At 47.7% G+C, this 22,881-nt stretch overlaps 1 protein-coding gene and 1 long non-coding RNA gene across 3 annotated transcripts in view; one reads left to right on the forward strand and one right to left on the reverse strand.

Moving 5' to 3' along the window:
• Positions 1-3,136, reverse strand: part of PCGF3 (polycomb group ring finger 3) — a 47,267-nt gene extending 44,131 nt beyond the window's left edge. For both annotated transcript variants that reach the window (XM_055589332.1, XM_055589333.1), the window contains exon 1: positions 2,929-3,136. The gene's annotated coding sequence lies outside the window, so the exon portion shown is untranslated. The remainder of the gene's footprint in view (positions 1-2,928) is intronic.
• A 5,890-nt stretch (positions 3,137-9,026) lies between these two features.
• Positions 9,027-21,923, forward strand: LOC129658197 (uncharacterized). The gene is made up of 3 exons (XR_008717304.1): positions 9,027-9,423; positions 11,119-11,347; positions 19,190-21,923. It is a non-coding gene; the product is annotated as an uncharacterized LOC129658197 (long non-coding RNA).
• Positions 21,924-22,881: the final 958 nt, after the last annotated feature.

The raw sequence follows: 22,881 nt of genomic DNA on the forward strand, positions 1-22,881 counted from the left end.
CATCATGCGCAAGCTCCAGCATCACTGCATCAGCGCAATGGTGACATCAGAGCAACCTCTGTAACTCAAGAGACAGCTGAGATGCTGTACCCTCGGGCTGACCTCACTGCTCCGCACAGCCCTGTTCATTCACCCTGCAGGGCACTTCTCAGGAGCTAACACCTAATGGAGGCCAGGCATTAGGATGGCCGGTGGCCCCCAGCCCCTCCCAGGAGTCACCTGTGGCGCTCCTCCGGTTCAAGCGTGGGCAGGGCCTGGCAACTAAGAAACACAGAACATGGTAACAAAGAACATGGCAAAAGGGATGGGACATTCCAGCCGAGATTAGGTCACACACACTGTGGCCTCCTCCACTCTCCCATTCAGTCACTGGCTCCCTCAAGCTGCTCTATGGATGTCTCCAGCAAGCAGCCTGGAAGCAGATACCCGCAGCTGAGCCTACAGATACCACAGCCCCAGCCAGCACCCTGTCTGCAGCCTTGGGAGACTCTTGAGGCTGGGGACGCAGCTAAGCTGTGCCTAGACTCCTGACCTCAGACAGTGAGATAACTGATGTGGTCTTAAGGCACTACATTTTGGGGTAACTTGCAGGACAGTAATATATAAATAATACAACCATCCAGTGCTTTCACACCTTCAAAAATCCAAAAATGAGAAAATAAAGAGCCTAATCAAACTTGAATGCCCAGTTTCACAAGTCTTTTCCAAAACTTCAAAGAAAATTAAGTTTTTTACAAAGTAAAGTGTATGTTTAAACAAACGAACAAAATCAGAAGCCAGCACTGAGCAAGAAGGTCCCAAGCGTGGTTACGTTTGACAAATAAAACTTTCTAGGCTGGACTATTCATGGACTCCATTTAAGATTAGGTCCTATGAAATGTTACACTGAAAACTCAAAGGGGGTTTCTTCTAAGTAACCGAGAAGAGAAGTTATGGCACAAAATGAAACAGTGACCTGATCATTCAAGCATCTCCCTTGGGTTTTAGAGTCACGCCCCATCCTAACACAGGGCAACCTCTCTGAATGTACTCCTGCCTCTTGTCCATACAGTGAACGCGCTGCATGCTGGCCCCACGCCAGGCAGACAGTGCCCTGCTGGGCAGCCTCATGCAGTGGACACTCTGGAGCCTTCCCTGGCCCAAAGGCAGCAAGTCTCCATCCCTACTTTCAAAGTAAAGGACACCGCAGGCAAGATCTGGGTGAGGTCAGATGGCAAGGTTTTGGAGAAGCAGAGCCCCCAGCCCAGGGTCTCTTCCTGGAGTGGAAAAGGCGCCTGATGGCTCACTTGACACACACTGGACCAATGGCCCCCAAACCCCTCCCGCAACCCACACGGCCATGTGGATCCCATCCCTCCTGGAAGTTCGTGGACACCGAAAACACCTCCAGACCTAGAGAACGGGGCGCTTTTGGTGACACCACCAGAGGGCGGGGAGGGTAGAAGTGACTGAAGATGACCCACACTGACCAGAGTGCAGGCAATGGCAGCCCTGGAGCAGAGACTGGGAGAGCAGGGTGGGGGCAGCTTCCTGGGTCTGGGGAGGGGCACCCTGCTGGCTCGGGGCACGGAGCCAAATGTGGAGTAGGATCTCCATCAGTCTCAACCGAGCCTAACCCCGGGGGCCAGTCCAGGCAGCAACTGCTGAAGGTCAGGTTTGTGGGGCCCAGGCACTCAGGGGCCTCACAGAGAGGGCTGGTTTGCACCTGTGGGCCTTACACACCCAGGATCCCTGATGCTCCAGACCTTTACAGCAGCTGGGGTCCAGCCGAGTGAGCTGAGTGGATTCCAGGCACTCTGGAAACTGCCCCAGGGCCCAGGCCCCTGGGGGTCCAGGCTGGGGTCCCAGCACTCCTCAGAGACCACCCTTGAGGCCTGGGTGCTTCTCAGTGACTCATTCAAGAGTCGCAGCCTTCCTGGGGGCCTGTCTCCAAGTTTCAGCTCTCACCACAGTCCTGGTCCTGTCTGAGAGCCAGCCTTCTCCAGGACTGCCCAGCGTCCAACTCTCCTTCACGACCTACCTGGGTCATCCCTGCAGCCTGTCACAAGACAGAGCCCTCCACATGGCACAGCCCCAGGGTCCTGGCTCCTGGGAAAGACGGGCTGTTCCAGGCTCCCAGAAGTGCTCACAGGACAGTTTTGAAATCCTGGCCCTACTGGAGACCAGTCCTGGGGTCTCAGTCCTCTCTAGCGGGTTTACTCAAGTCCTGATCTTTCTATGGGCCAGTCCTGGGGTCCAGACCGCCCCCAGGTGACCCATCCTAAGGTCCATGGCTCCTCAGTGACTTGTCCTAGTCCTAACTGTTCCTAAGTCCTGGCCATCCTCGGTGACCTGTCTCGGGGTCCTGCTGATTCTTGCTGAGTCTTAAGGTCCAGCCCTCCTCCATGACCCATATCGGGGTTGGGCTCTCTTAGGAGATCTGTCTTGGCATCCAGTATTTCCTAGTCTTTTCTCCGTGGGTCCTAAGGTCCAGTCCTCCCTGATGACCCATCCTGGGGTTAGATACTCTCTGGCCCCGCTGCAGTGGCCCCGTCCAGGGGTCCGGTCCTCCCTGGTGACCCGTCCTGGGGTCTGGTCCTCCCTGGCCCCTCTGCGGTGGCCCGTCCAGGAGTCCGGTCCTCCCCGGTCCCTCCCCGGTGACCTGTCCAAGGGTCTGGTCCCCCCCAGTGGCCGGTCCTGGGATCCAGTCACCCCCGGTCGCTCCCCGAAGACCCGTCCCGAGGTCGGGCCCTGCCCTAGGTCCGGCCCCTGTGGGTCCGGCCCGGGCCTGGGCCTGCCGAGCGGAGTCGGGGAGCTGCAGGCCGGGCCGACGAGGGTGCAGGGGCGCGGGCCGGGGTTCGGAGCCTTCCGGGCCCGGACACGGGCCGAGGCCTCGGCCTGTGGAGCGGGCGCCACGGGCCAGGCCAGGCGGGGCGCGGACTCACTGACCTGCCGTCTCAGCTGCGGGCGAGCTGGGCGCACGCGGGGGCAGAGCGGGCAGGGGGAGGGGGCGCCGCTCCCTCCGGGTCCCCCCCAAGAGCAGGAGAAAAAAACCCGTCCGGAGTTTAAAACAAAGAGGCGGAAATGCCCGAGCGGAGCCGACCGCAGAGTCGGGGGCGCCGCGCCTGGAGCATGCGCGTTGCGCGGCCCGGCTCCCACCCGGCGGCCGGGGCAGGGGCGGGGCCTGGAGGGGGCGGTCCTGGGGGCGTGGCAAGGGCGGGGCCAGAGGGCGCAGGCGCGTCCGGGCTAGGGCGGCTCTGGGGCCTGAAGAGGAGAGGGTTGCCGGCCGCGGAACCCAGGACGGGGGCGTGGTGGGAGGTTGTGGGTGGGGATGGAGGGCGGGGTCAGAGGGAGCCTCGGAGCCGGGCTCCCCGCAGAGACTAAGCTGGGTCGTGAGACGCCTGAGGGGCTGAGGAGGCGGGGCCAGAGATGGGGCGTGGCCTTGCGGGGCGTGGGGCGGGGCCGGGCCGGGGGCCGGGGGCGGGGCGGGGGCCGGACAGGGCCGGGGCGGGGCGGAGGCGCGGCTTGCGGAACTTCGGGTCCTGCAGGCAGCAGGCGTTAGGACCCCGCCCCCAGACCTGGGGTTTCCTCCGAGGGAGGCAGTCTGGTTCTTGCATTCCTGTTTTCCTGGGAATCAGCAACAGGCAGGAACGGGGGCGCCGCGGACAGACAGAAACTTGCCAACCCAACCAACAGGGCTCCCAGACTCTCACATTCGTACATGACTACTGGAAAAACCATAGTTTTGACTACATGGACTTTTGTCGGCAAAGTGATGTCTCTGCTTTTTAATATGCTGTCTAGGTTTGTCATAGCTTTTCTTCCAAGGAACGAGCATCTTTTAATTTCATGGCTGCAGTCACTGTCCATAGTGATTTTGGAGCCCAAGAAAATAAAATCTGCCACTGTTTCCATTTTTTTCCCATCTATTTGCCACGAAGTGATGGGACTGGATGCCATGATCTTAGTTTTTTGAATGGAGCCAGGGGGAGGGGAACAGGAGGGGGTGAAATGGCGATGGAAAATGGAGGCTATGAACCCTTGCCTCTTCCTAGCCAGAGATCAGCAGTGGTGGGCAGAATGTAGTCATCTGACCCCCGCTAGACCCTATGTGGGGTCTACAGAGGACCAGGCTGATATGCCTGGAGGGCATAGTGTTGGGAGGGCAGGGAGGAGCGCTCCTGCATTGGTTTGAAATACCAGCAGGAGTGTTTACAGGGCGGACTTGGAAAGGGCTTATTACCAAGGAGAACCTCACCTGCGCCCTGAAGGGTCGGCCCTGAGGCTGCCCCTCTTCTGCCTTTGGACCGGTCTCCAGGGCCACCTGGTGACCCTCCCTGGTCTCTCTCCAAGGGTGCATCACCCCAGCACCACCTCTAGGCCGCCTAGCAATCCCCAATGTCTCTCCCACCCGCTAGCAAGCTGTGGACAAGCCCACTGGGGTGGACTGCAGGGCGGTTGTGGCGCCCCAGGTCCGCGTGTCCTCAGGCTCTGTCTACAGTCTGTCCACTCTGGGACCTCTTCCTTGCGCCTTCATCCTCTCCACTGGCCCTCATCATCTCTGTGCATGTCAGATTTTGCTGATTAGAAAGTGGAATCAGCACAAGAAATATTTAATAAGGTACTTAATTATTCTGAATTAATGAATGAAATGGATCCCATAACAGAACTTCTGGCCCAACATGGCTTCAGTGCAGGCGGTGATGATCTTACCAAGAGCCCGGAGTCCGGAGGCTATGGGGTTGATTAGTTTATTTGGTCAGCAAGGGCAGGTCTTTGAACCAGCTCCTCTGGGATTCTCCTTATCTCTTTCCTCACAGCATCACGTTGACTGCTACATCTCCTCCCATCACATTCCCCCTACCAGGTCGAAGGAAAACAGTGATGATTGATTTCCACCACCCGCCTTCCTTTAAAGAGATGAGACTTTCCCAAACACCACCTGCCTCCTAAACAGGGCTCCTCTCAGCTCTATTGGGCAGAACTGGGTCATGTGTTCTCCCCACCCCCACCATTCCAGCAGAGGAAAGAGAGGGCCATGCCTGCTTTCCTCCAGTCAAGATTTATCCCCTGGGGATGGGCCTACTTTCTGTGAGCCCATTTCATCAGGAGACCAGGACAGCTGACATTTTATGTATTCGTATTTATTGTATTCGGCATAGAAGAAACAGCTGCTGGGGAAAAGAGCAGCAGTGTTTGCAACGGGAGGCAAGAAATTCAAGCACCAGTAGCCGAAGGACAAAACAGACTGTCCGGTGGAAAATACAGACAGGAGGGTCGCGGTGCCAGCAAGTGGGGCTGACGTCTCCAGGGATGAGTGCGTGACAGAGAAAGGACAAGTGCGTGGTGGGGACAGGCATGGGTGCAGCGGCCAGTACAGCTACCGTTACCAGGCAGCCACTACTGAGAAACTGCCAGGGTGGTGATTAAAGGCCTGTTAGGCCAGCGGTCAGGGGAGTGGTGGTGGTCAGGCAGAGAGGGAGGTAAGAGGCGGACCCCAGCCTTCACCCCGGAGCCCTCCTGCTCACCCGGCCTCAGGCCAGTGGATGGGGGTGGGGGGACAGGCTAGGGGCTCTGTCCTGCTGGGCTCCACAGCCCTTGCCAATGCTGCCCGCTGGCCGGGCCCAGGCCGAGAGGCCGCAGTGAAGGTCTCCCCAGTCCCCACACTGGGACCTAAGGCAGCAGCGGTTTGCCTGGCTGCCGTGGGAGGGACCTGACCCCCTGCTGTTTGGAGGGCCTGAGGAGACTGAGGGCCAGTTGGGTCCTGGGCGCCTAGCTGCCTCCGAGATAACAGCTGGACAGGGTCTGGGGACCTGGCTCCAAGGGCGCCACCAACTGAGATCTGCCTCCTCAGCCCGGCCTGGGTGCTAGTGGGAGGACCCAGACTGGGTGCTGGACAAAGACTCCTGGGCAGGCTGACTGGCCCTAGCAGGGAGCGCCAACCCCGCCCCCCCTCAAGGCCTTAGCCAGGAAGGTGGACCTTGGAGAGTGAAAGTTGAGCCTTGAGACCTTGTCTTTTCTTGTCAGAACAGAGAATGGCATTCATTTAGAGACATTTACAGGAACACTGTTACCTGACCATGACCTGACCTCAAGAACAAAGAATTTGACACCAGGAAGTTTGCAACGACTTACCACGCTTCACCTCACTTTTCCCAGGAAAGGGCTTTGCTGAAACCTTTGGGGAGTTTGGGGTTTTTAAGGTGGGAGCCACGCGTCTCCTCGCATCGTGCAGCAATAAACCTTTCTCTGCTCTAGATTCCGAGGATCCAGTATCGTTTGGCCTCGCTGTGCCAGTGGCACGCAGACTCACCCGCACAGGAGTGCTGGGATCCGTCTAGGGAGCACACACCCGCCTGACCAGATGGGCCGCCCCTTTCCTCTGCTGCCCGGACCCTCTGGTGGGAGCCCCCGCCCCCTTCCCAGCATCTCACCTCCTCTATCCTTCTCCACATCTCCTGCAGCCCATCCCCCTTACACACCACCTCTCCTTCGCTGACCGCCTGTCCTCCATCCGCTATCAGAGGCTATCCGAAGTTGAGACACTAAAGGGAGCCTTTGGAGCCTTAGGATCCAGGCAGGTTTAACGTCACCATGGCAACCCCTGGAGCGCCCTCCCCCGACCAGCTCTCAAGATGCACCGCCCCGCCCCCCAGGGCCTCAGGGACCCCGCGGGGAGGGGGGCGGGGCCAGATTGGAGGAGCCGCGTATAAAGGCCGGGCGCTGCCGCGGTCTCGCAGAAGAGAGCGGAGAGGCGAGATGGCGGCTTTGCCGCGGCTCCTGCCGCTTCTGCTTCTCCTCCTCGCCGCCTCTTCGACCGCTCTTCTGGCGATCAACGCCCATTCTTCCTGCCCCGGGCCTCTGGCCATACCGTGCATTCCACGTTCGTATTCGTGCCACTTTCGCTCCGCTCTGTGGGCCTGCGAGTCCGCGCACCCGCACGCGGCGCCTGGCGCACCCGCTCCCGCGGACGGAGCTGGCCCGACTCCTCGCCTTGGTGTTCCCCTCCCGCAGCGGGGGATCGGGCGCCGGGAACCGGAGCGCAGGGGACCCTCAGGCCTCCGGGGCCGCACACTGGCTGCGCACACTCCAGCGGAACGCCCCCGAAACGCGCCTGGCCTCCAGCTCCCCGCAGAGCCGAGGGCAGCCACAGGCCCTAAGTGTACGTGCCCATCTCCACAGCCCTGCAGACCCTCCCTCCAGGCCTTTCAGCACTGACCCTTCTCCCCCTCAAGGGCAGCGGCCATCCCCCGCACCCCCTCATTCAGGAACCTTCCCACATGCCGGCCGGAAACCCAGCCCAGAGCTTTCCCATGATGACACCTGAGTCCTTGTCTGCCTGTGGCCTCGATGCCTTTGTTCAGCCCAGGGGAGCTGGCTGGAAGGGGCTGCTACCTGGTGGAAGAGAAAAATTTCACTCCTGTCAGTGTGTGCCCCACCTCTGCGTACTTCTCCCAGAAGCAGCGCCCAGAGCCTGCAGAGGGTGAGGAGGTTGGCCTCGGAACCCTCCCAAAGCAGCCAGGCAACCTTGGCCCCAACTGGCTCCCTGACGCCCCGGTGGCTCCCCGACCCCCAGAAAGGGAAGGGCCGGCTCCAGCAGCCCCTCACCCCCAGCAGCAGTTCAATCACTCGGTGAGGCTGGCGGGAGACCGGGAAATGGGGGCGGGAGAGCCACCTGCATCCAAAGAAGCAAGGCGTCCTCACCCAGTGGGGACCAACCCGAGACCCCTGGCCCCGGCGGGCCTCGGCCTTCCATCGCGGGGGCCGGGTAGGGGGCTGTCTCTGCAGGCTTTGGTGGTGGCTGCGTTCCTGGGAGACAGGCTCGGAAACGCCAGCGTCTCGTGGCTGGTGCTTGGAGCCGTGCAGGGTGTGGTCCCCCTGGTGGGTCTCAGTGCTGAGGTACTGATGGGCCGTGGGCCTGGAGACCGCTGGCCTGGGACCAGGTTTAGCTGGCTCTTCCAGTGCTGGGGTGTCTTGGTCTTCTGGAGAGTTCTCTCCAGAGGGCGAGAGGGATGCCCTGCCTTCGGACAGGAGAGGCTGAAAGAGCTGCCAAGTGGAATGGCTGACGTTGAGCAGGGCACCCGTGGCCATGTCCCAGGAGAGCCCCAGGCCCCACGCACAGAGGACTCATTGGCTGAGCTGGAGCTGCTCGGGGACAGGTTGTCCCACCTGGAGGGGGAGGTGGAGGCACCACAAGAAAACGCCGAGCACCTGGGGCGGCAGGAGGCGCGGGTTCAGGAGCTGGAGAGCTTCTTCCTCAACTTCCGGGGCTTCCTGGAAGCCTGACAGGTTCACAGTACGAAGGCCGGTCGTCCGAGTGCCCCCCAACCCCGGGAAGGGGGCCTGGAAGCGGGGGCGGAGCTGGCCTGACCTTCACCATGTGTATGAGTTCTGAATAGTAGTGTCGGAAGACAGTGTCCCCTGATGGTGGCTCCCCCCCTGATGGTGGCTCCGGGATCGAGGACTGCTCCACCCACACGTGTCCTCGCCCTCCAGCCAGCCGAGTCTGAACTGCAGATCGCCCAGGCTAACGGCCAGCGCCGGGTGCCACTCTGACGGGAGGGAAACCAGCAGAGGGCGGCCGCCCATTTCCTCTGCTGCCCCGACCCTCTGATGGGAGCCCCCGCCCCCTTCCCAGTATCTCACCTCCTCTATCCTTCTCCACATCTCCTGCATCCCATCCTCCTGCACACCGCCTCGCTTTCGCGGACCGCCTGTACTCCATCCGCTATCAGACGCTATCGGAGGCTGAGACGCCAAGGGAGCCCTTGGAGCGTTAGGATCCAGGCAGGTTCAATGTCACCATGGCAACCCCTGGAGCGCCCTCCCCAGACCCGTTCTCAGATGCACCGCCCCGCCCCCCCAGGGCCTCAGGGACCCCGCGGGGACCGGGGCGGGGCCAGATTGGAGGGAGATGGAGAGAACCGCCCCGCAATTGGCCCGCGGCGCGCAGCGGTGAAATCCGCCTGGCGACTGGCCGGAGGTGCCCGTGACGTCACAGAGAGGCGGGGTGACGCACGGGGCGCCTATAAAGGCCGGGCGCCGCCGCGGTCTCGCAGAGAGAGGAGAGCTAAGAGAGTAGGTGGTGGTTTTGCCGCGGCTGCTGCCGCTTCTGCTTCTCCTCACCGCCTCTTTGGCTGCCCTTCTGGCAACCAACGCACATTCTTCCTACCCCGGGCCTCTGGCCCATACAGTCCACTCCACGAACATGTTCGCGGCCACTTTCGCTCCGCTCTATGGGCTTGCGAGTCCGCTCACCCGCACGCGGCGCCTGGCGCACCTGCTCCCGCGGACAGAGCTGGCCCGACCCACACTGGCTGCGCACACTCCAGCGGAGCGCCCCCGAAACGCGCCTGGCCTCCAGATCAGCGCTGAGCAAAGGGTGGCCTCCAACCCCACTCGGACGCTCGTCGACCTTGGAGCAGCGCCGTACAACAGGTCCAGGTGTTGTAGCCACGCGTTCCGGGAAACAACTCAACTTAGAAGGACAGTGCAGATGGCGGAGGGCAGATTATTACACTGGCAGGCCCAAGGCAGAGTCTCCTCTTAGCCAAGGACCCCGACCAGTTTTGTGAAAACCTTAGATACCCTAAGTGTACGTGCCCAAACCCACCTCCCCAAATTCCTTGAAACTAGTCTGGACAAGGTAAAAGAGAGATACCATCGAAGTTAAGCCATGATTCATGTGTCATAAGCCTAGATAGTTGAACAGTGGACATTGATCAATAGACCTCTGGTCATACCGCACTAAGCGTAATGGGGTTTACAACTTTGTTCTGTTAGTGATAATTAGCATATTCGTTTAGGCGAGGAACAGTCTAGGTACGAGTCCCGAGGCTCCTTCATCCAGGGGTCTGGTTTTCCATTGGTATGCCATTTCCATGGATACTGGGCATATAGCTCAAAGTCCACAGTCCGACCCACGATGGAGTCCTGCTTTCAAGATAGAGCCCCTTATGTTTCCTCCTTCACAGGGTCCCCACCTGGGGCGTCCTGCTCCACCTAGTACCGCCGCTGACTCATAGGTAGAGTTCCCGGGACTCCTGCCCACAGCCAGCAAACGTCTCAGTGGGCTCCCCGCAGAGCCGAGGGCAGCCACAGACCAGCGGCCACAGGCTCTTCTGTGGTCACCCACCAAGGGACCTTAAAACCAAGGTCCCCTTGGACTCCAGCCCCTTGGAGCTGGCCCCACTCCTCGCCTTGGTGTTCCCCTCCCGCAGCGGGAGATCGGGCACCGAGAATCAGAGCGCAGGGGACCCTCAGGCCTCCTGGATCCCACACTGGCTGCGCACACTCTCAAGATCCCTTGGAGACGGGAATGGCTTCTTACTCCCATATTTTTGTGAATTCCATGGACATAGGAACTTGGTAGGCTGAGTCCATGGAGTCAAGAAGAGTTGGATACAACTCAGCAACTAACACTTTCACTACTTTTCACTTTGAACCAGTTTCAGGAAGACTCTAAGAGCAGATACTTTTGTCATATATGTGTAGAAGGTGCCGCCGCCTCACATTTTTCCGTTTGTACTGTAGAATTTTTCTGCCATTAATGTTTGAAGTATTACAATGGCCTCTTGGCTCATTAGGAATTTAATTTGTCAAGCAAATGTAGACATGACTGGAGTAGCAAGTTTACTATTAATATTTATGTAGCTTGTATTTTCAATTTTTCTCTTTTAAGTCTACCACAGTCCTTTAAAATTAGGTAGATGTTAGACGTGAAAATTAAATCTCAAAGGTTGACTTGACTTAGGTCTTACATGACAGCCAGCACTCAGACCTGTCTTCTGTTTCAAGTTCTTCGCCGATTTTGCTACATCATAGTTGTGTTCTGTGAAAGAAGTGTTCTCTGGGGCGGTATCTCTGAAATGTACTTTAATTGAAGTAGGTTAATAGCAGTTAAAGTCAAAAAGAATTTTATGTCTAAAACTTGGAAGATGGGAAAACTGGGAATTCAGATACAATAATTAGAATATGTATTTCTGTAATGAGATAGTATTGTAGTTGGAAAGTTTTTAATTGTTTGATTAATATTTACAAATTGTTAGCTTTCCCAAAGATGCCCCAATATAGTGGGTTATAATTTTGAAAACTGTACTGACTTAAGAAATTTTTCTAATTTTTATTTCCACATTTTAGGCTTTATCAACATTTAGAAGGAGAGAATAAGAAAAAAGAATTGTTTATAACCCATGGAAACCTGGAAGAAGTAGCTGAAAAAGTAAAACAGGAGGTTTCTTTAGTACAAGAGCAGTTGGCTGTATCTGTTCAAGAACATTCTTTCTTTCTGTCCAAACTAAACAGTGATGTGAACATGCTTTGTGAAGCTTTGTATCAAGGAGGAAATCAGCTTTTGCTTAGTGATCAGGTAGGTGCTTACCCTGGTAATTAAAAATACTTAAAAAAAAATAATGTTCATTGTAAAAGATACTAAAGAAAATGTTAACATGAAGAAAATACTATCCCATTTCCCTGATAGTAACATTTTTATATCTCATTTTTATTCACATATAAATATATTTTTCCAGTAGTTTTGGTCAGTTTTTAAAATTTATTAAATATTTCAGATATGAAAGGATATGTAATGTTTATGGTAAGAATTAAAAAAAAAACAAACACCATCCCTGTATTTTTTTTCACCTATTTTAACACACAGAGGATTGCTCTTATATCTTTAAAATTCTGTGTACCCTTAGTAATAGCAGCTTCTTCTAATAGGCTTCCCTGGTGGCTCAGACGGTAAAGCGTCTGCCTGCAATGCAGGGGACCCAGGTTTGATTCCTGGGTTGTTGGGAAGATCCCCTGGAGAAGGAAATGGCAGTCCACTCCAGCACTCTTGCCTGGAAAATCCCATGGACGGAGGAGCCTGATAGGCTACAGTCCATGGGGTCGCAAAGAGTCGGACATGACCGAGTGACTTCACTTTCACTTTCTAATAGCATTCCCCTCTCTTTTTTCAGGGAGGAACCATGCTAAGATTTGTCATTTGCTTTCTTTTATTTATAATACAGACTGTGTGTTATTTAGTTTTGTATGTTTCTGAACTTTATATGGATTGTATTATATATATTCAGTAACTTGCTTGTTTCTTAATATGATTTTGGGTTTTATCCATGTGGGTATTTGTAAAACTTAGCTCATTTATAGTAGCTCATTTATAGTTTTCTCTTTTGTATAGTTAGTATTCCCTTATGTGAAATTCCACAATTTAATTACCTGTTCTGTTGACAGACATTTAGATTATTTCCAGTTCTTGCTGTTGTAGATTATACTGATGTGGATAGCCTTGCTGCATGTCTTACAGATGCATGTCTCTCTTTCTCTCTCTGTCACCTCACATAGGAGTGGAATTGCTGAATAACAGGTTCTGTTTTACATAATACATCAAACTGATTTTAGAAGTGGTTGTACCATATTGTACAAGCAGTGTTTAAGAGATGCTCTTTTACCATGTTTTTTTCATCACATAGTGCTGTTTGCATTTATAGTTTTCTCACTCTGCATAGATATAAAATAGCGTCCCGTTGAGGTTACGATTTGCATTTCTCTGGTGATCATGGCGGTTGAGCCCCCTTCGGGTGGGAGTTCCTTCTCGGATTTCAGACGCCAGCCATTTGTCAGTGATGTGTGCTGCATGTGTTTGCTCCCTATTTGTGTCTCGTTTTTTTCTTTTTTATTGTTACCTGTTAGTTTTTGACTTTTTTTTTAAGATTTCAATTTTGATGTAATTTATCACTCTTATAGTTTGCCCTTTTTTATATCTTGTGAAAGTTTGCCCTTAACATAGTAATGACAGTCCCTTTTACTTTATCTTAAAAGTGTATGCTGTTCTAGTTCAGTTCTTTAATCCATCAGGAGTTTATGACATGAGAAATAGTTCTAATTTTACTGTTATTTTTTCCCCATGAATAACCAGATTGTCCCATTACCACTTATTGAGGCATCCAAATTTAAAATCAGTATCTTTCTGGTGAAAGGACCCTCATACATTAAAATACATAAAAGACCCTCCTTAAATGTCTTTTGCCTTCGTGTATGCTCGCTTAGATATTAAGAGCACTGCCCGTTCTGAACCATAAGCTGGGTTCAAAGTCTGTTTTGGAGGACAAGATGGTTGGATGGCATCACCGACTCAATGGACATGAGTTTGAGTAAGCTCTGGGAGAAATGGTGAAGGACAGGGAAGCCTGGCATGCTACAGTCCCTTGGGTTGCAAGGAATTTGACACGACTGAGTGACTGAACAACAACAGATGATTCCTGTCTGGACTGTGATTCTAACCAAGGGCTCTTCCTGCTCCGGCCATCCTGATCTCAAGATTGTTGGTGTCCTTAGTTTATTACAAAGACAGTCTCCTGTTTGACTTCCTACCTTCTATGGACCTTGGACTTCACCACTCCTCTTGTCAGTGTCAGGAATCAATGGATTCTGTTTTTTCAAGATTAGCGATTGAGTAAAGCAGCTTCTGGGGTCTCTTACCAGTCTGCATTGCTTTATGGATTTGTAGTCTTTTAAAGTCTTGTTCTCTCTTTGTTGGTTTTAGGAAGCTTTGGGGTTTTGTTTTTTGTTGTTGTTGCTGCGCTGGGTCTTCTGTTGTGGTGCGTGGGCTTTCCCTCGTTGCGGTAAACAGAGGCTCTTTAGTTGTGGCATGGACTCTCTAGTTGCCCCGTGGCATGTGGGATCTTAGTTCCCTGACCTGGCATCGAATCTGTGTCCCCTGCATTGTAAGGTGGATTTTTAATCACTGGACCACCAGGGAAGTCCTAGAAGATTTTGCTTTGTTTGACTCTTTAAATACTTCATTTCACTTTTTACATTTTTTCCTATGGAAGAATTGATCTGAATAACTACCTTATCTTTTCTTGAAATAAGACAGCTTATGATTAGTTTTTAAAATAATTTTTTATTATAAAATATACAAATGTAAAATTTACAGTTTTAACTATTTTAATGTGTGCAATTATGATGACGTTAACATTTGCAGTGTCATGCAGCCATGTCACCATTTACTTCCAGAACTTTTCTCATCCCACATGGGCTAAACTCTGTGCCTGTTAAATATTAATTCTCCATTCCTTCTTTTCCCCATCCCTGGTAATCTCTATTCCATTTTCTGTCTCTATAAATTTGCCTACTATAGTTATCTTATAAAAGTAGAATCATAAAATAATATTTGTCCTTTTGTCTTTGGCTTATCTCAGCATAATATCCTTAAGTATCATCCATATTGCATCAGGTGTGAGAATTTCATTCCTTTTTGGTGCTGAGTATTCTGTTGTGTGTATATACCACATTTTATCCGTTCATCTGTGTTTTATCATCGCATTTTATCTGTTTAACTGTTCATCTGTTCATAGACACTTGAGTTGTTTACACCTTTTATCTGTTGTATATAATGCTGCTGTGAACGTTGTACACGAATTTGAGTCCCTGTTTTCATTCCTTTTGCGTATATGCCTACGAGTGAATGCTGAATCATGGTAAGCCTGTGTTTAGCTTTTTGAGTATCTGTCTGACATTACCCAGCAGCTGTACCAGGGTTCTAGTTTCTACATGTCCTCACCTACAGTTGTTATTTTCCCTTTTAAAAAAGTATGTAATAGTCATCCTCATGGATATGAAGTGATACTTGTGATTAGTTTTTTAAAGTCTCCTATTACTGATTCTATCTTCTTGATCTTTTAAATAATTATGTAAAAATCCTATGATGGTGGATTTGAAAATTTCTCATTGTAGTTCTATCAGTTTTTTATTTATATTTGAGTCTATTTTATAAGTTACATCCAAGTTTAAAATTGCAGTGAATTATTATCCTGGTAGATTTAAATTGCAGTGATTTAACTGTTTAGCATTATATAATGACCCTGTATTGTGCTTTTTGTCTTAATTTTCTCTTGTCCAATATTAATATTCCTATGCTATTTTTCTTTTGGTTAGTATTTGCAAAGTAGATGCTTTTTTCCTTTACTTATGTATTTTTTATATTTTCCTTTTTATTTAGCATTTTGAAATAAACATTTCCATGCTACATAATTTTAATTTTTAATGTTTATAATACTCTATTGATTTAATTACTGTGTCATAATTTCTGTAACCAGTCCACCATTTGGATGAACTCTTAGAGATAGTATAGAATTATGAGGTTTCTTGGGTTATACACATTATTTTTTAGCTTTTGATACTGCCATATTGCTTTTCAAAGGAGTTTACCTACTTAACATGTCACCAGCTATTTGAATGTCTAATAGACACCATTTATCATATGATACACCATAATTTCACGAGTTTCTAAGAAAGAAAACTGACACAGTACTTTCTTATTTAGAATTTTTATTTCATACCTATTAGAAGATATCTTTTAGGTGTGATAGACATAGGTTTTTATCATATGCCTTAGGCTGCTACTGCTGCTAAGTCGCTTCAGTCGTGTCCGACTCTGTGAGACCCCATAGACGGCAGCTTACTAGGCTCCCCCGTCCCTGGGATTCTCCAGGCAAAACACTGGAGTGGGTTGCCATTTCCTTCTCCAATGCATGAAAGTGAAAAATGAAAGTGAAGTCGCTCAGTCGTGCCCAACTCTTAGCGACCCCATGGACTGCAGCCTACCAGGCTTCTCCATCCATGGGATTTTCCAGGCAAGAGTACTGGAGTGGGGTGCCATTGCCTTCTCCATGCCTTAGGAATATACATTAAAAGGAAAAAGCCAATTAAAATGATTAAGGTATTTCTGAAACTTCACATTCAGTGTCCATTTCTATGTTATTTCTTGACTCAAAGTATTTTTTGTGTTTTTCCACACTGTACATAGACAATGTTGGTGATAGCAAAAAACTTATTGTTCAGTTGGTAAGTCGTTTCTGACTCTGCAACCCCATGGACTACGGCACACCAGACTCCTCTGCCCTCAGCTGTCTCCAGGAATTTGCTCAAATTCATGTCCATTGAGTCAGTGATGCTATCCAGCCATCTCATTCTCTGTCTCCCACTTCTCCTGCCCTCAGTCTTTCCAGCATCAGGGTCTTTTCCAGTGAGTCGGCTCTTCACATCAAGTGGCCAGAGTATAGGAGCTATAGTTTCAGCATCAATCCTTCCAGTGAATAGTCACAGATGATTTTCTTCAGGGTGGACTGGTTTGATCTCCTTGCTGACCAAGGACTCTCAAGAGTCTTCTCCAGCACCACAATTCGAAAGCATCAATTCTTCGGCGCTCAGCTTTCTTTATGGTCCAACTCTCACATCTGTGCATGACTACTGGAAAAACCATAGCTTTGACTATATGGACTTTGATCGGCCAAGTGATGTCTCTGCTTTTTAATATGCTCTCTAGGTTTGTCATAGCTTTCCTTCCAAGGAGCAAGGGTCTTTTCATTTCTTGGCTGTGGTCACCATCTGCAGTGATTTTGGAGCCCAAGAAAATAAAATCTGCCAATTTCCTTTTTTTCCTCTTCTATTTGCCATGAAGTGATGGGGGCTTATGCCATGATCTTAGTTTTTTGAATGTTGAATTTTAAGCCAGCTTTTTCATTCTCTTCTTTCACCCTCCTCAAGAGGCTCTTTAGTTCCTCTTTACTTTGACTGATAAAATGTGGTCCACGTGAAATGGGAATGGCAGACCACTCCAGTATTCTTGCCTCAAGAACCCCATGAACAGTATGAAAAGGCAAAAAACTAAATGACCTAATTTTAAAATGGGCTAAGGACTTGAATAGACATTTATCTAAAGAAGATATATAAATGGCCAACAGGTTTATGAGTAGTTGCTCGACATCACTAATTATCAGAGAAATGCAAAGGAAAACCACAGTTGAGATATCACCTTACAATTTATGACTGTTATCAAAAAACCGAAAGAGTAGTGTTAGTGAGGGTGTGGGGACATTGGAGCCCTGGTACATTATCGGTGGGAGTGCAAAACGGTGAAGCTGCTGTGGAAAACGGTATGGAATTTCCTCAAAAAAATTAAAATAGAACTACTGTATGATCCTGTAATCCTCCTTCTGGGTATTCATCCCGAGGAAATAAAAATAGGATATTAAAGAAATGTCTCCACTCACATGTTCATCGCAGCCCTACTTGTAATAGCTAAGCTGTAGAAAAAACCTAAACGTCCATCTATGGAGGAATGGAAAGAGAAAATACAGTAGTATATACATACAGCGAAATATTATTCAGCCTTAAAAAAACCTCAAAATACCACAACAGGAATGAACCTTGAGGAGATTATGCTATAAGTGAAAATAAGCTAGTCCCAAGAAACAGCGCATGATTCCACTTACTGTGGGCTATCTGAAATAGACTCATTAGAAGCACCGAGTACAGTGGCGGTTGCCGGTGACGGAGAGTTGTTAACCAGTGGGCATCAAGTCTCACTTCAGGCAAAGGGAACACGTCCTAGCATCTGCTATGCAACATTGTGCTAACAGCTAACAGTGCAGTGCTGCGCCCTTGGGTTCGTTAGGAGGGGACACCTCGTGCTGTGTGTTCTTAACCACAGTAAGAATTTTCAAAAACGGTGCTGGAATCCCCCGGCGTGGCAGTGGTTAGGACTCCACGCTTCCAGTGCAGGGGCATGGCTTTGATCCCTGGTTGGGGAACTAAGACCCTGCAAGTCTTGCAGTGAAGTGAAGTGAAGTCGCTCAGTCGTGTCCGACTCTTTGCGACCCCATGAACAATAACCTACTGGGCTCCGCGGTCCATGGGATTTTCCAGGCAAGAATACTGGAGTGGGCTGCCATTTCCTTCTCCTGGGAATCTTCCCAACCCAGGGATTGAACCCGGGTCTCCTGCATTGCAGACAGACACTTTACCATCTGAGCCACTAGGGAAGCAGTGTGGGGTGTTATATATATGATAAAGTGCTTCTTATGACTGTCTGGTCAATAACAGTTACATGATGCTCTTAATTATACAGTGCATATTGATTTCAGTTATATTAAAGTGTGAAAGAATCCATTCTAAAATCACTGAAGTATGGTGATTTTACTATAATGTCATTGGGTATCATTATTTTATGTTTTTTCCTAGCCCAGTGAGATATAAAATGTCATCCATATGAATTTTAACTTGCATTTTTATTAATGAAGTTGAATATTTTTCAGTATTTGTAGTATTATTTTAGTAACTATTAAGATCTTTAGTATTGGAGTTAAAGGTGAGATATTTCTCACTGTTTTCCAGTTTACAGGGTTTTTCCTCAGAGGCCACTTACTGTAGATACCACTTGATTTTCTTTCTTTTTTTTTTTTTACTGTAGTTTAAGAAGTACTGCTCTTTGGAGCTGGCATTTATGACATGTGTGAAGCTAGTACTCTTGAACTTGTACATTAAAATCACCAGGGAGCCTGTTGAAATGTGGCTTCTGGCTTTGTTGCAGAGTGATTTAGTGTGGAGTGAGGTATAGGAATCTATTCACAGCAAGCATCAGGTGATTACCATACTGTGGATCATTCTGAGAAGTGGTCGAAGGTTGAGGTGTAGTTATAGCTACAGATTGTCTGAGAACCTCTTTGATACTACTGGCTGATGGTTAGAAAACCTAAGCTGCTTTTAATGTTAAGAAGTGAGGAATTTCAGTTATTAAATGTGGGGGGGTCCAGAATGTTTAGGTTTTTGAGAAGAATTACATGGTAAATCAGGATTGTTGAATGTTACATGTAATTCCATCTTCTGTAACAGTGTGAAAAAAGAAAAATCCAGATTAAGACAATTACTTTATATTGGTAATTGCTTCATTTCAAGGTTTTATCAGTACCTCTGATGTCTGGAGTAAACAGGTTAGGCTAAAACAAGGTTTGATTACTTTGGCAGAGTGTTAAGTTCCATGAAGGAAATGGTGTTCTTTTTTTTTTTTTTTTTTTGGTGTTCATTTTTATAGTTGTAGACTCTAAAACAGTGCATGGTATGAGGTAGGCATTCAGAATACTTGTTGAACGTATAAATATGCAGAACAGTTTGCCTATCAAATACTCTTCAGGGAGTAGGAGTTTGCTTTGAATCACTTAAACTTGCCTGCAGAAGTTGTTTCAATGGACCTTACATAGACTTTTTGTTAATCCTGCTATGGATTTTTAATTGAGGTCTTTTATTGTTGAGGTTGTGGGAATAATCATTATATCATTTAGATTCTTCCTATGTAAATTACATTTAAGATTTATGATTGATATTATGAGTAGAGATTTTGAATTAAAAAGCATTATTATTTTCCTTTTAGGAGTTAACGGAGCAGTTTCATCAAGTTGAATCTCAGCTAAATAAACTAAATCATCTTCTTAATGTTATTTTTGCTGATGTGAAGGTTCATCCACTTCAGTAGAACTGGCTCAAATGCATTCCTTTTTATGGCTGAGTACTATTCCATTGACTTCCCTGGTGGCTCAGATGGTAAAGCATCTGCCTACAATGCGGGAGACCAGGGTTTGATCCCTGGGTCAGGAAGATCCCCTGAAGAAGGAAATGGCAACCCACTCCAGGACTCTTGCCTGGAGAATCCCATGGATGGAGGAGCCTGGTGGACTAAAGTCCATGGGGTCTCGAAGAATCGACTGAGTGACTTCATGTTGACTATTGCATTGTGTATATGTACTGCGGCTTCTTTATCCATTCATCTGTCGGTGGATATCTAGGTTGCCTCCGTGTTCTGGCTGTTGTAAATAGTGCTGCAGTGAACAATGGAATACATGTGTCTTTTCAATTTTGGTTTCCTAGGGTATATGCCTAGGAGTGGGATTGCTGGAACATATGGTGGTTTTATTTCTGTTTTTTTATGGACCCTCCACACCGTCTTCCTTAGTGGCTGTATCAATTTCCATACCCACCAGCAGTGCAAGAGTGTTCCTTTTCTCCACACCCTCTCCAGCATTTATTGTTTGTAGACTTTTTGTTGGTGGCCATTCTGACTGGTGTGAGGTGATATCTCATTGTGCTTTTGATTTGCATTTCTTTAATAATGAGAGATGTTGAGCTCTCTTCATGTGTGTGTTAGCCATCTGTATGTCTTCTTTGGAGAAATGTGTTTTTAGGTCTTTTCCCACTTTTTGATTGGTTGGTTGTTTTTCTTGTATTGAGTTGTATGAGCTACTTGTATATTTTGGAAATTAATCCTTTGTCAGTTGTTTCATTGGCTATTTTCTCCCATTCTGAGGGTTGTCTTTTTGCCTTGCTTATAGTTTCCTTTGCAGTGCAAAAGGCTTTTAAGTTTAATCAGGTCCCACTTGTTTGCTTTAGTTTTTATTTCCATTATTCTAGGAGGTGGGTCATAGAGGATCTTGCTTTGATTTATGTCATCGAGTGTTCTGCCTACATTTTCATCTAAGAGTTTTATAGTATCTGGTCTTACATTTAGATCTTTAATCCATTTTGAGTTGATCCTTGTGTATGGTGTTACTAAGTGTTCTAATTTCATTCTTTCACATGTAACTGTCTAGTTTTCCCAGCACCATTTATTGAAGAGGCTGTCTTTGCCCCATTGTATATTCTTGCCTCCTTTGTCAAAAATAAGGTATCCATAGGTGTATGGGTTTATTTCTGGGCTTTCTGTCTTGTTCCATTGGTCTATATGTCTGTTGGTGTCCCAGTACCGTACTGTCTTGATCACTGTAGCTTTGTAGTATAATCCGAAGTCAGGAAGGTTGCTTCCTCCACCTCCATTCTTCTTTTTCAAGACTGCTTTGGCTGTTTGGGGTCTTTTGTGTTTCCATGTGAATTGTGAAATTTTTTGTTCTAGGTCTGTGAAAAATGCCATTGGTAATTTGATAGGGATCGCATTGAATCTGTAGATTGCGTTTAGTAGTATAGTCATTTTCACAATATTGATTCTTCCTACCCAGGAACATGGAATATCTCTCCATCTGTTTATGTCATCTTGGATTTCTTTCATCAGTGTCTTATAATTTTCTGTGTACAGTTCTTTTGTCTTCTTAGGTAAGTTTATTCCTAGGTATTTTATTCTTTTTGTTGTAATGGTGAATGGGATTGATTTCTTAATTTCCCTTTCTGGTTTTTCATTGTTAGTGTATGGAAATGCGAGTGATTTCTGTGTATTGATTTTGTATCCTGTGACTGCTAAATTCACTGATTAGCTCTAGGAAATTTCTGATAGTATCCTTAGGGTTTTCTATGTACAGTATCATGTCATCTGCAAACAGAGCTTTACTTCTTTTCTGATCTGGATTCCTTTTATTTCTTTTTCTTCTCTGATTGCTGTAGCTAGGACTTCCAGAACTATGTTAAATAATAGTGGTGAGAGTGGACACCCTCGTCTTCCTCCTGATCTTAGGGGGAATACTTTCAGCTTTTCACCATTGAGAAGAATGTTTGCTATAGGCTTATCATATATGGCCTTTACTATGTTGAGGTAGGTTCCTTCTGTGCCCATTTTTTGAAGAGTTTTAATCATAAATGGGTGCTGAGTTTTGTCAAAGGCTTTTTGTGCATCTATTAAGATTATCATATGGTTTTCATCTTTCAGTTTGTTAATATGGTGTATCACATTGATTGATTTGCACATATTGAAGAATCCTTGCATCCCTGGAGTAAATCCAACTTGATCATGGTGTATGAGCTTTTTAATGTGTTGTTGAATTCTGTTTGCTAAAGTTTTGTTGAGGATTTTTGCATCTATGTTCATCAGTGATATTGGCCTGTAGTTTTTTTGTGTGTTGTCTTTGTCTGATTTTGGTATCAGGGTGATGGTGGTCTTGTAGAATGAGTTTAGAAGTACTCCTTCTGCTGCAATTTTTTGGAATAAATTTAGAAGGATAGGCATCAGCTCTTCTCTAAATGTTTGACAGAATTCTCCTGTGAAGCCATCTGCTCCTGGGCTTTTGTTTTTTTTTGGGGGGGGGGAGATTTTGGATCACAGCTTCAATTTCAGTGCTTGTAATTGGGTTGTTCATAATTTCTATTTCTTCCTGGTTCAGTCTCGGAAGATTGAACTTTTCTAAGAATCTGTCCATTTTATTGCCATGTAGTTGTTCATAATAGTCTCTTATAATCCTTTGTATTTTTCCATTGTCTATTGTAACCTCTCCTTTATCATTTCTAATTTTGTTGACTTGATTCTTTTTTTTCCTTGACGAGCCTGGCTAAAGGTTTGTCAATTTTATCTTTTCAAAGAAGCAGCTTTTAGTTTTATTAATCTTTACTATTGTTTCTTTCATTTCATTTATTTCTGCTCTCATCTTCATGATTTCTTTCTTTCTGCTAATTTTGGAGTTTTTTTTGTTGTTGTTGTTCTTTTCCCAATTGTTTTAGGTGTAAATTTAGGTTGTCTGTTTGAGGTTTTTCTTGTTTCTTGAGGGAGGATTGTATTGCTATAAACTTCCTTCTTGGAACTGCTTTTGCTGCATCCCATAGGTTTTGATTTGTCGTGTTTTCATTGTCATTTCTTTCTAGAAAGTTTTTGATTTCCCTTTAGATTCCTTCAGTAACCTGTTGGTTACTTGGAAATCTATTGTTTCATCTGCATGTGTTTGTTTTTTTTACAGTTTTTTTCTTGTAATTGATACCTAGTCTCATAGCGTTGTGGCTGGAAAAGATGCCTGATACGATTTCAGTTTTCTTAAATTTACTGAGGTTTGATTTGTGACTCCAGATGTGGTCTGTCTTGGAGAATGTTCCATGTGCACTTGAGAAGAAGGTGTATTCTTCTGCGTTTGGATGGAACGTCCTGAAGATTTCGGTGAGATCCATCTCATCTAATATATATCATTTAGGACTTGTGTTTCCTTATTAACTTTCTGTTTTGATGATCTGTCCATTGGTGTGAGTCGGGTGTTAGAGTCTCCTACCATTATTCGGGTTACTGTCAACTTCTCCTTTTATGTCTTATTAGTGTTTGTCTTATGTATTGAGGTACTCCTATGTTGGGTGCATAGATATTTACAATTGTTATGTCTTCCTTTT

Source organism: Bubalus kerabau, chromosome 7, assembly GCF_029407905.1.
Source record: "Bubalus kerabau isolate K-KA32 ecotype Philippines breed swamp buffalo chromosome 7, PCC_UOA_SB_1v2, whole genome shotgun sequence".
NCBI classification, from domain to species: domain Eukaryota; kingdom Metazoa; phylum Chordata; class Mammalia; order Artiodactyla; family Bovidae; genus Bubalus; species Bubalus kerabau.